General features: G+C 43.8%; 1 protein-coding gene across 2 annotated transcripts in view; it reads left to right on the forward strand.

The window, feature by feature from the left end:
- The window catches only part of DSE (dermatan sulfate epimerase), a 112295-nt gene that overhangs the window by 25285 nt on the left and 74049 nt on the right, over positions 1 to 12961 (forward strand). Inside the window, exon 1 of one of the 2 annotated variants that reach the window (XM_045865364.3) lies at positions 8936 to 9358. The exons of the other annotated variant lie outside the window; for it this stretch is intronic. The gene's annotated coding sequence lies outside the window, so the exon portion shown is untranslated. Of the gene's footprint in view, positions 1 to 8935; positions 9359 to 12961 lie in introns of those variants that run through there. 2 annotated transcript variants of the gene reach the window in all.

Here is a 12961-nt window from a genome sequence, read left to right on the forward strand (position 1 = left end):
GAGCCTGATGCGGGACTCGATCCCGGGACTCCAGGATCATGACCTGAGCTGAAGGCAGTCACTTAACCAACTGAGCCACCCAGGCGCCCCTTGTTGAAACTTTTGAATGCCTTAAAAATCCCAGGTATAATGAGGGTAAATGACTCAAGGAAGGTAAAAGTTTATTGAGGATTTCACCTCAAGGACAGGAGCTTGTTTAGGTGGCAATTGTTAAATATGTAGTGATGAGCATACTTTGCCCACATGTCAGTGGAAAATTATATGTAGCATTTACTCTCGAGTTTAACAATGCTAAATGAAGGGTGCCATCAATTTACATTTTGAGTAGGCATTTGATTTCCTTCCAAAAATAAAGCTTACTTCTCCTTACGCATTGATATTTTGTTAATGGAAAGAATGAAGATTTACATTTTTAAATAAATTACCACAGTTCATGTAAAACATGAGAACCTCAAAAGGAGAAGTTAGTTAGACTTTTTTGGTCAATGATGCAGCATGGAGAAGTGGGAAAAAGAACATGTAGCTAGGACCCAGTCTTCCCGTCTCTACCAGTAATTAGCAGCAGGAACTGGCAATCACCACCTAGGCTAACCTCAGTTTCATAGGAAAATGAAAGGGTTGGCATATGATTATTCCAAGGTTTCTTCTTTCTTCTTTCTTCTTTCTTGCATAGATGAGAAGTGCTTCTAAGAAACGCTGTTTTTCTGTTAGACTGTAGTTGGGTTTTTATATTTTGCTGCTTTAGCATTTCTTTTTTTCCTTTTTAGCATTTTTAAAAACACCAGTGTTTTCCATTTGGCCACGAAGAGCAAAAATGGCCACCCCAAAATGGAATTATTTATAAAAATCATAAAAGCCAGAATGCAGAAAAAGCAATCTGTATTCTTTGGAGCTAGTTTAGAAAAATGGCATTGGGTTACATACTTAGGTTTAACATCAGCAAACTAGCAGTTATTCCTGTCCTCCAAAAGATCATCTAAAAGACAATATCAATGCAAAACAACCAATATTTTCTTTGCTTAATACAGTTGATCTCACTGGCAGAAGAAAAAGTCCTGAGTTGCCTAGCTGTTAAATGTTTCATTGGAGTTTATTATTTATAATACTTGGGCAGCAGAAATTTGAAGTGAAACATTAACTACTGAAACAACTTCACTAGTTCACCTAATACTAAAATCAAGTATTACTTCCCCAAACTGCATATCCAACAATAGTACTTAGAAATAAATATATTAGTGAACTGGTGTAAATGAAAAGCAATCTTCAGGGCACCTGGGTGGCTCAGTTGGTTAAGCGACTGCCTTCGGCTCAGGTCATGATCCTGGAGTCCCGGGATCGAGTCCCACATCGGGCTCCCTGCTCAGCAGGGAGTCTGCTTCTCCCTCTGACCCTCCTCCCTCTCATGCTCTCTGTCTCTCTCGCAAATAAATAAAATCTTAAAAAAAAAAAAAAAAGAAAAGCAATCTTCACAATATTGTATATAATTATTAAACCAGTACAAACATGGTAAATTAACATATTATCTAAATCTAATGCTTCATTTGGTTCAAGTGCCCATTTAGTAACACTTCTACAGATGTTGGTTCCCAAACTTTCTGTATATTGGAATCACAGGGCTTTAAACACCCCAGTCATATGCTTTGATTGGCATAGGCCACCAGAAGCTCTGAAAGCTCCCTAGATTGTTCTAATATTATGGACCATTGGTTCTAACTATGGCTGCACACTGGAACCATCTGGTATCTTTAACAACATATGGGATGCCGAGACTCATTTTAGAAATAATTAAATCAGAATTTCTGAGAGTGAGCCTAAGCATTGCTGTGTTTTAGGTACTCCCCCCAGGTGATGCTAATACGGGATTAGAATTACTACTACAGAATATTGCCAAAGCAACTCCTTATCCTCCTAAATACATTAGCATAAAGTCCCATAAGGCTTGGCTTCCAGACTAATGCAAACCTGACCTAATCTCAACTACTTTTAGCAGCATTGTGAGTGAGTGGGGTGCATGAAGACAGAAGTTGGGCTATTTCTTGGAATAACACACCATAACAGGACATGGACATTGAGCAATCAGATTCCTGGGCCATGAACCTGTCCTCAGAATCTTCTTAAGGCAATTCTTCCTTAACTGCACTTTTCTGGAAGAAGCCAGAATTTGGTAAAAAGACAAGGATTAAGTACTATCCAAGCACCTGTCATAAGGAATTACTAAATTAAATCACACCTCAATGGACATCCATTTCTTTTCTTTTTTTAAGATTTTTTTTAAAGATTTTTTATTTAAACATTTGACAGACAGAATCACAGCGAGAGAGGGAACACAAGCAGGGGTAGTGGGAGAGGGAGAAGCAGGCCTCCCGCTGTGCAGGGAGCCCCATGCGGGGCTTGATCCCAGGACCCCGGGATCATGACCTGAGCCAAAGGCAGACTTAACGACTTAGCCACCCAGGCGCTCCACTGAACATCCATTTCTTAACTCCTCAGTGATGTTGACAGTTCTTTACAGTTCTCAAAAGCCACATTTAAGAAAAATATTAATATTAATATTAAACATGTTTAAACTACTCTCGGTTCCTTTCATGACTCAAAAGAACAAACAGTATCAATCATTCATGTTGGAAATATCAATAATCATTTGTTTAATTTCAGAGAATAGTGCTGTCACTTGGTAGGTGTATGGGACACCTTGGATAGTTTATTTTATTTTGTTTTGTTTTCTCAAGAGGGGGAGGCAGGGGGAAGTGGCAGAGGAAGAGGGAGAGAGAGAATCTTAAGCAGGCTCCACGCCCAGTGCAGAGCCCGACACAGAGCTCCATCTCACGACCTTCACGGCCCTGAGATCACAACCTGAGCCAAAATCAAGAGTCGGATGCTTAACACACTGAGCCACCCAGGCGCCCCCACCTTGGGTAGTTTTAAAATAAACCAGTAAGTGATATAAAAAGCATCTATTTCAAAAGTCAATTGAGAATAGAGAATATTTTCACCTGAGGACATTCAAACTGAAAGTGGGGGTTTTAGATATGAAGTTAGTATAGACCAAGTGATTTAGTGGAAAGAGCCTGGATTTGATATCAGAAAACGTAATCCTATGCGGTCTGAGCCACGTATACCTTGGGAAATTCACTTCACCTTTCTGAGCCTGTTTCCAGTCCAATGAGCATCGTAATGCTGACATCAGTGCCCGGCATACTTGATCTGTTAGAAGACTAGAAGGCCAGGAAATATGTACCTGAAAAAGAATTATATAAAAAGCCTTAAATTGTGACTGAGAATGGAGAGGGTACAATTCAATTATGATTAATGGAACAAAGACAGTCTCTTCAACAAATGGTGTTGGGAAAATTGGATAGCCACATGCAGAAGAATGAAACTGGACCATTTCCTTACACCACACACAAAAATAGACTCCAAATGGTTGAAAGACCTCAATGTGAGACAGGAGTCCATCAAAATCCTAAAGGAGAACACAGGCAGCAACCTCTTTGACCTCAGCCACAGCAACTTCTTCCTAGAAACATCGCCAAAGGCAAGGGAAGCAAGGGCAAAAATGAACTATTGGGACTTTATCAAGATAAAAAGCTTTTGCAAAGCAAAGGAAACAGTCAACAAAACCAAAAGACAACCGACAGAACGGGAGAAGATATTTGTAAATGACATATCAGATAAAGGGCTAGTATCCAAAATCTATAAAGAACTCATCAAACTCAATACCCAAAGAACAAAGAATCCAATCAAGAAATGGGCAGAAGACATGAACAGACATTTTTGCAAAGAAGACATCCAAATGGCCAACAGACACATGAAAAAGTGCTCAATATCGCTCGGCATCAGGGAAATCCAAATCAAAACCTCAATGAGATTACCACCTCACACCAGTCAGAATGGCTAAAATTAACAAGTCAGGAAATGACAGATGTTGGCGGGGATGCAGAGAAAGGGGAACCCTCCTACACTGTTGGTGGGAATGCAAGCTGGTGCAGCCACTCTGGAAAACTGTATGGAGGTTCCTCAAAAAGTTGAAAATAGAGCTACCATATGATCCAGCTTTTGCACTACTGGGTATTTACCCCAAAGATACAAAAGTAGGGATCCGAAGGGGTACGTGCACCCCGATGTTTATAGCAGCAATGTCCACAATAGCCAAACTGTGGAAAGAGCCAAGATGTCCATCGACAGATGAATGGATAAAGAAGATGTGGTATATATATACACAATGGAATATTATGCAGCCATCAAAAGGAATGAGATCTTGCCATTTGCAACGACGTGGATGGAACTGGAGGGTATTATGTTGAGCGAAATAAGTCAAACAGAGAAAGACATGTATCATATGATCTCACTGATATGAGGAATTCTTAATCTCAGGAAACAAACTGAGGGTTGCTGGAGTGGGGGGTGGGGTGGGAGGGATGGAGTGACTGGGTGATAGACACTGGGGAGGGTATGTGCTCTGGTAAGCGCTGTGAATTGTGCAAGACTGTTGAATCTCAGATCTGTACCTCTGAAACAAATAATGCAATATATGTTAAGAAAAAAAAAAAGAAGGTAGCAGGAGGGGAAGAATGAAGCGGGGGATATCGGAGGGGTAGACGAACCATGAGAGACGATGGACTCTGAAAAACAAACAGGGTTCTAGAAGGGAGGGGGGTGGGAGGATGGGTTAGCCTGGTGGTGGGTATTGAGGAGGGCACATTCTGCATGGAGCACTGGGTGTTATGCACAAACAATGAATCATGGAACACTTCATCTAAAACTAATGATGTAATGTATGGGAATTAACATAAGAATAAAAAAAAAAGTATATAGGTAAATGTTTTCTTTTGTTTTAATGATGAAAACTAAGTCCAGAAAGCTTGAGTCATCTGGAGATGAAGCAATAGCAACAGAACAGTCTGGGCAATGGAGAGGGGCCGGTCGGTGCTAGACAAGTCAGGGAGGCTGCGGGTCTGAGTCAGGGGGGTTGGAGAAGCCTGTGGTGGGTGTCTGAGCAGGGCTGAATGCTCAGAAATGGAAGGGAAACTGAAGACTATCACTGAGTAAGTACAACACAAGTGAAATCAGGCTTGAGCAAACCAAAATGATCATACCTCTTCAGTGACTCAAGGATGAATCTTTTAGGTGTAGGATAAAGCAGTTTTACAAATAGACTGTTTGGCCTGAGGTAGACAAAGAAAAAAAGCATTTCAAGGATGGAGGCAGTTGTACGGTCATGGACCAACTGGCTGGTTAGTAAAACCTAAAGGGCAAATTTGAGTTTAATGAATTAAACAAGGGAACAGAAACCATGCACTTTTTTTTTTTTTTAAAGATTTTATTTATTTGACAGAGACACAGTGAGAGAGGGAACACAAGCAGGAGGAGTGGGAGAGGGAGAAGCAGGCTTCCCGCAGAGCAGGGAGCCCGATGCGGGGCTCGATCCCAGGACCCTGGGACCACGACCTGAGCCGAAGGCAGACGCTTAACGACTGAGCCACCCAGGCGCCCCTAAACCATGCACTTTTAACAGCCCTATAAAATTGGGGTCCATTAGGCTAGAGCCAGGAATAAACCAGAAGGACAACTAGATAGATAGATAGATAGATAGATAGATAGATAGATAGATAGATAGATAGTTTGTTTTATTTATATATACATAAATATTTTTTTGTTTTGTTCAGACCAAAAGAGCATAGAAGGGATGCTTCTATTTGAGATAGATGACAAACAGAACTCATTCCTTTTTTCTTCCTTATTATGAAAAATAACCCTTCAACTGAAAGCGTAAAATGAAATTTGCAAGAGCTAATTGCAAACTTGGGTGAAGAATTTGGAAGAAAATAACCTAGCTCTCTAAAGCTTAACTTCTCTTATCTACAAAACTTACATCTCAGCAAGAAGAGTTTGTAAGTAAGGACTTTCATCTCAAATCAGCATAGAGAGAGATGAACACTAAAAGACCAGAGACGGACAAGTAGAGTTCCAATTTTCAAAAAAGCAGCACCTAGATTCCTGAAACCAAGACAGAGGGCTTTTTACAGATCCTGAGCAAAATCAATAAACCTATTCTTACAGTAATATCTGGGTACTTAGAAAAGGAAGAAATCCAGAGATTAACAAGAATTCACTAAGTAGTCATTTCCTTTCTTTGACAACGTTGCTACCCAGTAGAGCAAGGACCTCTCATAGACAACACATTTGTTGTTTAAGCTGTATCTGGGAGGAAGAAGTTGCTTTTTCCTAATCCCTTGGCCTGGGTATGGGTGGGTAACTTTTTCTCATTTCCACAAAGATGCCAAGTACGCATGCACTTTAGCTGCTACTCTGGGACAAGAAAAGAAAATATGACTAAGTAACACGTGAGTCCTTCGTTGATGAGAATATTCATCAACAGTGTGCTAATTCAGTGTCAGTTGGCGGTGGAAAGTGCCTGAGAATGAGGACTTGAATGATGACATGGCATACAGACCAAATTTGTAGAAGACATAAAATTGGGAGGTAGAATTACCCAATTAATTATGTCAGTGATATTCAACATGTCAATGAGCTAAAAGAAGAGGCGTGACAAAGGGATGAACACCAACTAGAATGAGCGTAGGCTGGGAAGGTGTGTTTCGGAGTAGTTATGAAAAAGACTTGACTACTTCAGAGTTTTAGGAGATCGTAATCCAGGAGTCATTAGGGTAATACTGCTGCCGTAATAGCTCACAGGATTTACTTGAGGAAATACAGTAATTAGAACAAAGCAATTAAACATCTTTTTACTCTGTTATTTGGATGAAACCTTGAGTTTATTATTGGGGTCAGATTGTAAGAGGGACAATGGCAAAGGAAACTGCCTTCTAAGAGCTTTTCAGAAAGGATGAAGGAAAGCTGATAGAGTTGGTAGGTACCGAGACAAACTGAAGCACTCTTCAGTGGAATTAAGGTGCCAGATGCTTCCTGGAAAACTCCAGAGGTCAAAGTTGCCGATCTTTGAGGCCTTTTGTATATGGGGCTTTTGCAAGATGTAGATGTTATCCAACAGCAGATTCTAGATCAATTGAAGGCAAAACTGGGGATGAAGGGAAGCAAATGACAATGGGTACTGTCACCTTTGAAGAGTTCTAAATCCTGCTGCACATTATGATCACCTGGGAAGAGATTTTAAATGCTAATGCTTAGACTCTAGCCCTAGAGATTCTGATTTATTGGTCTGGTGTGGGGCCCTTATTAAAAAGTATTTTATCAAAGTCCCTCTGCTGATTTACTGTTCTAGGCTGGAAAATCACTGAGCTAGATGCCTACTCATTGAAAAGTTAAATCAAACCAGATGCTTTTTCTAAGGTGTCTTCCAAATTCGAGAAGATCAATGGAAATTAACACTTCTGGATTACCTTCTATAGCTAGGCACTTTCACAATTAATCCTAATAATTGAATTGATACATGTAAATCCCTTAGCACAGTGTCTGGCATGAACTAACTCTCAAATATTAGCTATTTTTATTGTATAACCATTCAATGGAGGTACTGTATCTCTACATTACCAATGAGGGAACTGAGACTCTGCAGTTAGTTTTCCAAGGCCTCTAGTAATAAATTGCAAAATAGGGGGCGCCTGGGTGGCTCAGTTGTTAAGCGTCTGCCTTGGGCTCAGGTCATGATCCCTCGAGCCCCCCATTGGGATCCCTGCTCAGTGGAGAGCCTGCTTCTCCGTCTCCCTCTGCCTACTGCTCTGCCTACTTGTGCTCTCTCTCTCTGTCAAATAAATAAAATCTTTAAAAAATATATAAATAAATAAAATCTTTTAAAAATATATAAATAAATGAATTGCAAAATAGGGATTTAAACCAGATTAAAGCCAGTTCTAAATTAGAGAGCCCTTTCTTCTCTGCTCCACAGGTCAGTGGTTTACCTGAGGGAACATTTAAAAAATTTAATAAAACCACTTCCTGTTGACCTGTTTGTAAGGAATCTCTCTTCAAATGCATTTTTTTGAAAAAGAGAGGCAAAAAAGTAGACATCCACATTTTTTTCCTAATGTGGCCTAACGTGGAAGGTCTTGAGAACCTCTGAAGACAAGGGAAATGCATGGAGGTGGCCCTTTAGAACTCCAACAAAGCACTTTGAAGCAAAACGAAGAAAAACTCTGCTCTCTGGTAAAACATCTCCAATTCTAATGAATGGGGAAACATCTGTCACTTTTGTACCTCTAGCTCTGGTAGGTTTGAGTACACGCTAACACGGAGGGAGGCGAAGTCAGGCCTCAGGTGATGGCCTGGTCATATAGGACACCTCCCTGGAGTCAGGATGGACCAGGCTACGTGCAGTGGCTGCTTTAAGAAAAGGGGGGAAATCTCTCCGAAGGGGTTGTGACTACTAAGGTTGCAAATCCTCCACCTGGAAAACTTTGAGGGATCAGAGGTCTCCTCTCCCTCCTCCTCCCTCATCCTTCTCCCTACACGGGCCTAGGAAATAAGGTAAATGAAATTTCCTCTTGAAAGCCGCATACACCAAATGCTCTGTCCCTGGCCCCTTTACCTTTGATGATTAAAATCCGTTGAGTTTGCAGGGTTCAGGGCTTTTGGATTTAGTGATCTCCGTAGTGCAGTTAAGGGGAGAACTGCTTCTAAGTAGGTGATTTCCTCCCTCCTCTCTGAGAGTACAATCGAACACAGGAGAAAAGGAGGAGTAACCATTGTGGAGAAGGGGAGGGGAGTGGGCAACAGCCTCGGGAGCAAGGTTCTCAGCGTTTTCCTCGTTTCCTTCCCCAGCCTGCACGGAAGCATCAGCTCCTCCCCTCCGGGCCTCCAAAAGTATCTTTCAGAGTCGAACCCTAAGGGTGTGGGTCACTTAGAAACCAAAGCAACTCGGAGCCAGAGAGGCCTGGCAAGGCAGGGGTTCGTGGAGGGGAAGGGTGCGTGGGGCCCCAGTGGAGGGGAAGGCCGAACGCCGCGCTGAGCCGGGGAGCCCCCGGAGAGGAGGCGGCGGAGAAGGCGGGGCGGGGCGGGCCGGAGGTCGGGGTCCGGCGTCGGGGGGGGTCCCCGTTTCCCCCTCCCCATTCTCGCCTCCCCGGGCTCTGGTGACGTTGCGGTTTCCTCCTCCCTCCACCGAGCCTCAGCGCCGGCCGCGTCCCGCCCTCCTCCCCGCTTCGCCCACACCCCTCGCCCGCCCGCCCGCCCGGCTCGCAGTAGCGCCGCCTGAGGCTGCAGCGGCGCATCCCGTGGCGCGGCGCCCATCGGCACCCAAGGCGCGGCGGGCGCGCTGAGGGCTCGGCTCTGAGGGCGCCGGGGGTCCGGGCGCCCTGGAGGGAGGGGTCCGAGAGGAGGCTCCGGAGCCTGGGCCGAAGCTGGGGAGACAACGCCCGAGAGGACGAAGCCGCGGCGGGGAGCGGTAAGCGGAGGGGCGCGCGGCGGGCGCCGTTCTGGGCCCGCGCGGCGCAACTTTCTTCCGGGGTCTCGGGCGGGTCTCTGGGCGCCGGCGGAGGCGGAGAGCCACGTCCCCCGCAGGGCGCCGAGCGCCGCGGGCTGCTCGCCCGGGCCCGGCGTGGCTGGGCTGTTGGAGGGCGCGCGAGGCGTGGAGCCCGAGCCGTGGGCTTGCCGGGGCAGCTCCTCGCCCCTTCCCGCCCCTTGAGCGCCCGGCGCAGAGTCGGCGCCCGGTCAGGTCCCGGAGATCGCTTTCGGTGCCTCGGCTCTGGCCGGCCGCGCCGCGATTTCCCGGCCCGCCCGCGGGGCTCCCGCTTCCCCCCGACGGGTCGGGTGGCACAGCCTCGCGCCCTTCTTTCCCTGCGTTCCCCGCTAGTTGGGGAGGGGGTGGTGATGGTCGTGTGTGCGGACCCCTCTGTGCGCTGGCATCCCGTCCGTGCGGCTGCGGAAGCCGGGGAAGCACGTCCCGAGCCTCCCCCAGATGCTGGATTCCAGCGCCGCTTGGCTCCGCCGACGCTCGGAGAAACGGGGGGTAAACCTCACTCGCAGGCAGCTCCTGGTGGTGGTGGTGGTGGGACGCTTGACTCACAGGCTGGGAAGCTCTGTAAGCCATGCCACATGGGCTGGAGATCTGTCGGGGCTGCAATCTGAGCTAAGTCTGTGACCCGGGCACTTTCTCGTTTTCATCGCTCATTTGAGGCAGCAGCCTCCGCTTAGGCTGGCTGCCATTGAAGGTTGAAGCCAACTCCATTGCTTAAATGCAGGAGGGGAGCCTCATTTACCTGGAATTCCTTAGGTCAGGAAATGACACTTTTAGTGTCTAGAGATCTTCATGTAATGAAGTTCTTTAAATATTTTTCGTTAGTCGTGGTTAATGAGACATTAAGTTTGAGAATGGACGTTCTCTCTTAGAAATCGTTTCAAAACAGGCTTTTCAGCATTTTTGACAATTTAATCTTTCAGGAACTCCCTTTTCTAAAGCTTTTTAAAAAAATTTCTCGGGGCGCCTGAGTGGCTCAGTCGTTCAGCGTCTGCCTTCGGCTCAGGTCATGATCTCAGGGTCCTGGGATCGAGCCCCGCATCGGGCTCCCCGCTCGGCAAGAAGCCTGCTTCTCCCTCTCCCACTCCTTCTGCTTGTGTTCCCCCTTTCACTTTGTCTCTCTCTGTCAAATAAATAAAATCTTTAAAAAAAATTTTTTTCTCAATAAATGATAACTTCTGAAATGATATATGTGCACTATTTGGTAGAGTATTCAGACAATGCCACCAAAATGGATCATAAAAATGTAATGCCCTTGGAAGAATAGACTACAGGACTATCTGAGTATTTGTCTATCATGTGTTAACTTTTTTCTTTTAAGGTCACCATATAGGCACAAGTCCTTTTATGAAGTGTGTAGGTTATATGTATTTTAGTAAAAATGAGAAAAGATGAAATTTAATGCCTCCATCATCTACTGACCCCTCTGTGTGGGTACAGCAAAAAGTGCAAGACAGTGCTGGTAATTGAGGAGATATACAGAGGTATATATAAGAAACTGCCCTAGTTCTCCTGGAGTTGTCAACGTAGGGAGAAAATATAATGAAGAAGCACCTGAGAGTTTGAGCCTGAGAAGTGTCATTTTCCATTGATTGGTGTATCATGTCAGTGTCAGTTTCGTCAATTTTCGGTTAATAAAGACAGTGGCCTGCAAAGTACATTTTTACATTCAGGTTAATATATTGATAGTACAGTCATCTCTGAGGTTAGGGGCCTAGTGTGGGAAGACACTGGTAGGAAGTTAGCTAGGTTGGCCACATGAGGTCAGGACCATTACAGTGACTAACATTTTGTGTGAGTATCAACTTTAGTATTTATAAAATTAGTTCAGAAATTAGCTAATACAGGTTTTCAAATGAGATTTGTGGTCTGGCTAGTCCAATTATCTTGCAGTGCTGCCTCGAGGGGACATGGTGGTCATCCATAAAGTTCTTAACTTCACAGATATTGTCCTATCTACCTTCCCCAGTGCTTCTTTTTAAAGATTATTTAATCTCTGAAAAAGGGTTTATGATCATAGGTGAAAATGCATTCTGCAATTACATAATAAAGTACTTATACGTATTTTCATGTTCTTTGTGGTAGATTATTTTGGTATTTATTTGTACTGCCTTGGATTCACACTGTGTTGTGTGAAAGAAATTACATTATTCCCATTCAGTATTAGGGTTGCAGCAAATGATTGGAAAGGAATAAAGGATAAAATATTTAAACTTGGGTTTTAATGTATCAGTAATCTAAGTTTTCAAAAGGGGTTAAGAAACTAGTAAAAGGCCAGCATTTTGTCATTGCAGTGTATATGATGTATTACTTAACCATTAGCATGTTTGAGTCTAAAATATAGTATTCTTACTGTTTTCTCAGCCCCCCCGCCTCCTCAAAAAAGAGAAATAGTGTTATTGGCCTGAGATGTGTTTGTGACAGGCCTTGGAGGAGGTGAGGAGCCTGTGGTAGAGGGAACTTCAACATCATAGTGGATTTTGGTATTTCATTTACTGAGAGGGGCTGGGCCTTTACTATTCTGAAGGAGTGGGTAAGGCATTCCACGAGGTTCGATGGGCAGCAGCCTTCTGAAAGAATGTGTCCAAGCAGAGGACAGGGCAGTTCTTATTACTGATGCCTGAGGGTTTCCTCATCTTGGAATTACACTATCTTCCCCTAATTGGGGGTCACCCAATTACCAGCAGATGTTTGGATGACACAATAAAATTCTCTAAACCTAGAATCAGTGCCCAACATGGGAATTAGGCAAATATATAACCCCAGAGCACCAAAAAGAGAAAATGTTTTCCCATGCAATTCATTTGGTGACTTAGTGGCAGAATAGGAACTAGAGAGTAAAATCCCAGATTCTTGAGGCACTGATCCATGCGTCCATTTGGTGACAGCGATAATTAGAAATGGATGAATTTCTAATTATCTTGCCAACTCTAATGCCCAATTCTAATAGGAAATTCCCTTTTAAAAATTAAACTCTGGGGGCGCCTGGGTAGCTCAGTCGGTTAAGCATCTGCCTTTGGCTCAGGTCATGATCCCAAGGTCCTGGGATTGAGCCCCACATGGGGATCCCTCTTCCTCTGCTGCTCCCCCTTCTTGTGCTCTCTGTCAAATAAATAAATAAAATCTTTAAAAAAAAATTAAACTCTGCATTAAGTGGATAATATTTTTAATTGAAATAATTGTTCTTTAAAGAAAATCTGTTAGTGAATAAACTTAGTCCCATGTTCTGATCCATCTACACTTAGTGTTTCACAATTTCTAGTCACATATAGAAGAGTGGTTTGGTTAGCTGTCGGTGGGGAAGTGTTACAGAAAAGATTCAAACTAGTAGAAAGTATTATGGGTGGGGTAAAGAGGTGCCATTAGGTGTAATAAACTCTTGCTTACAAATTCATATGTTTAGACAATTGAAGGAAAGGAAAAGTCCCTGATAGATCATATGGCTACACGAATACTTGCATTTTTTTTTTTTAAGATTTTTTTTTATTTATTTATTTGAGACAGAGAGAATGAGAGAGAGAGAGCACATGA

The sequence above is a fragment of the Mirounga angustirostris genome, unplaced genomic scaffold (genome assembly GCF_029215605.1).
Source record: "Mirounga angustirostris isolate CCGP_5_RB_7025 unplaced genomic scaffold, mMirAng1.0.hap1 SCAF_8, whole genome shotgun sequence".
NCBI lineage: Eukaryota > Metazoa > Chordata > Mammalia > Carnivora > Phocidae > Mirounga > Mirounga angustirostris.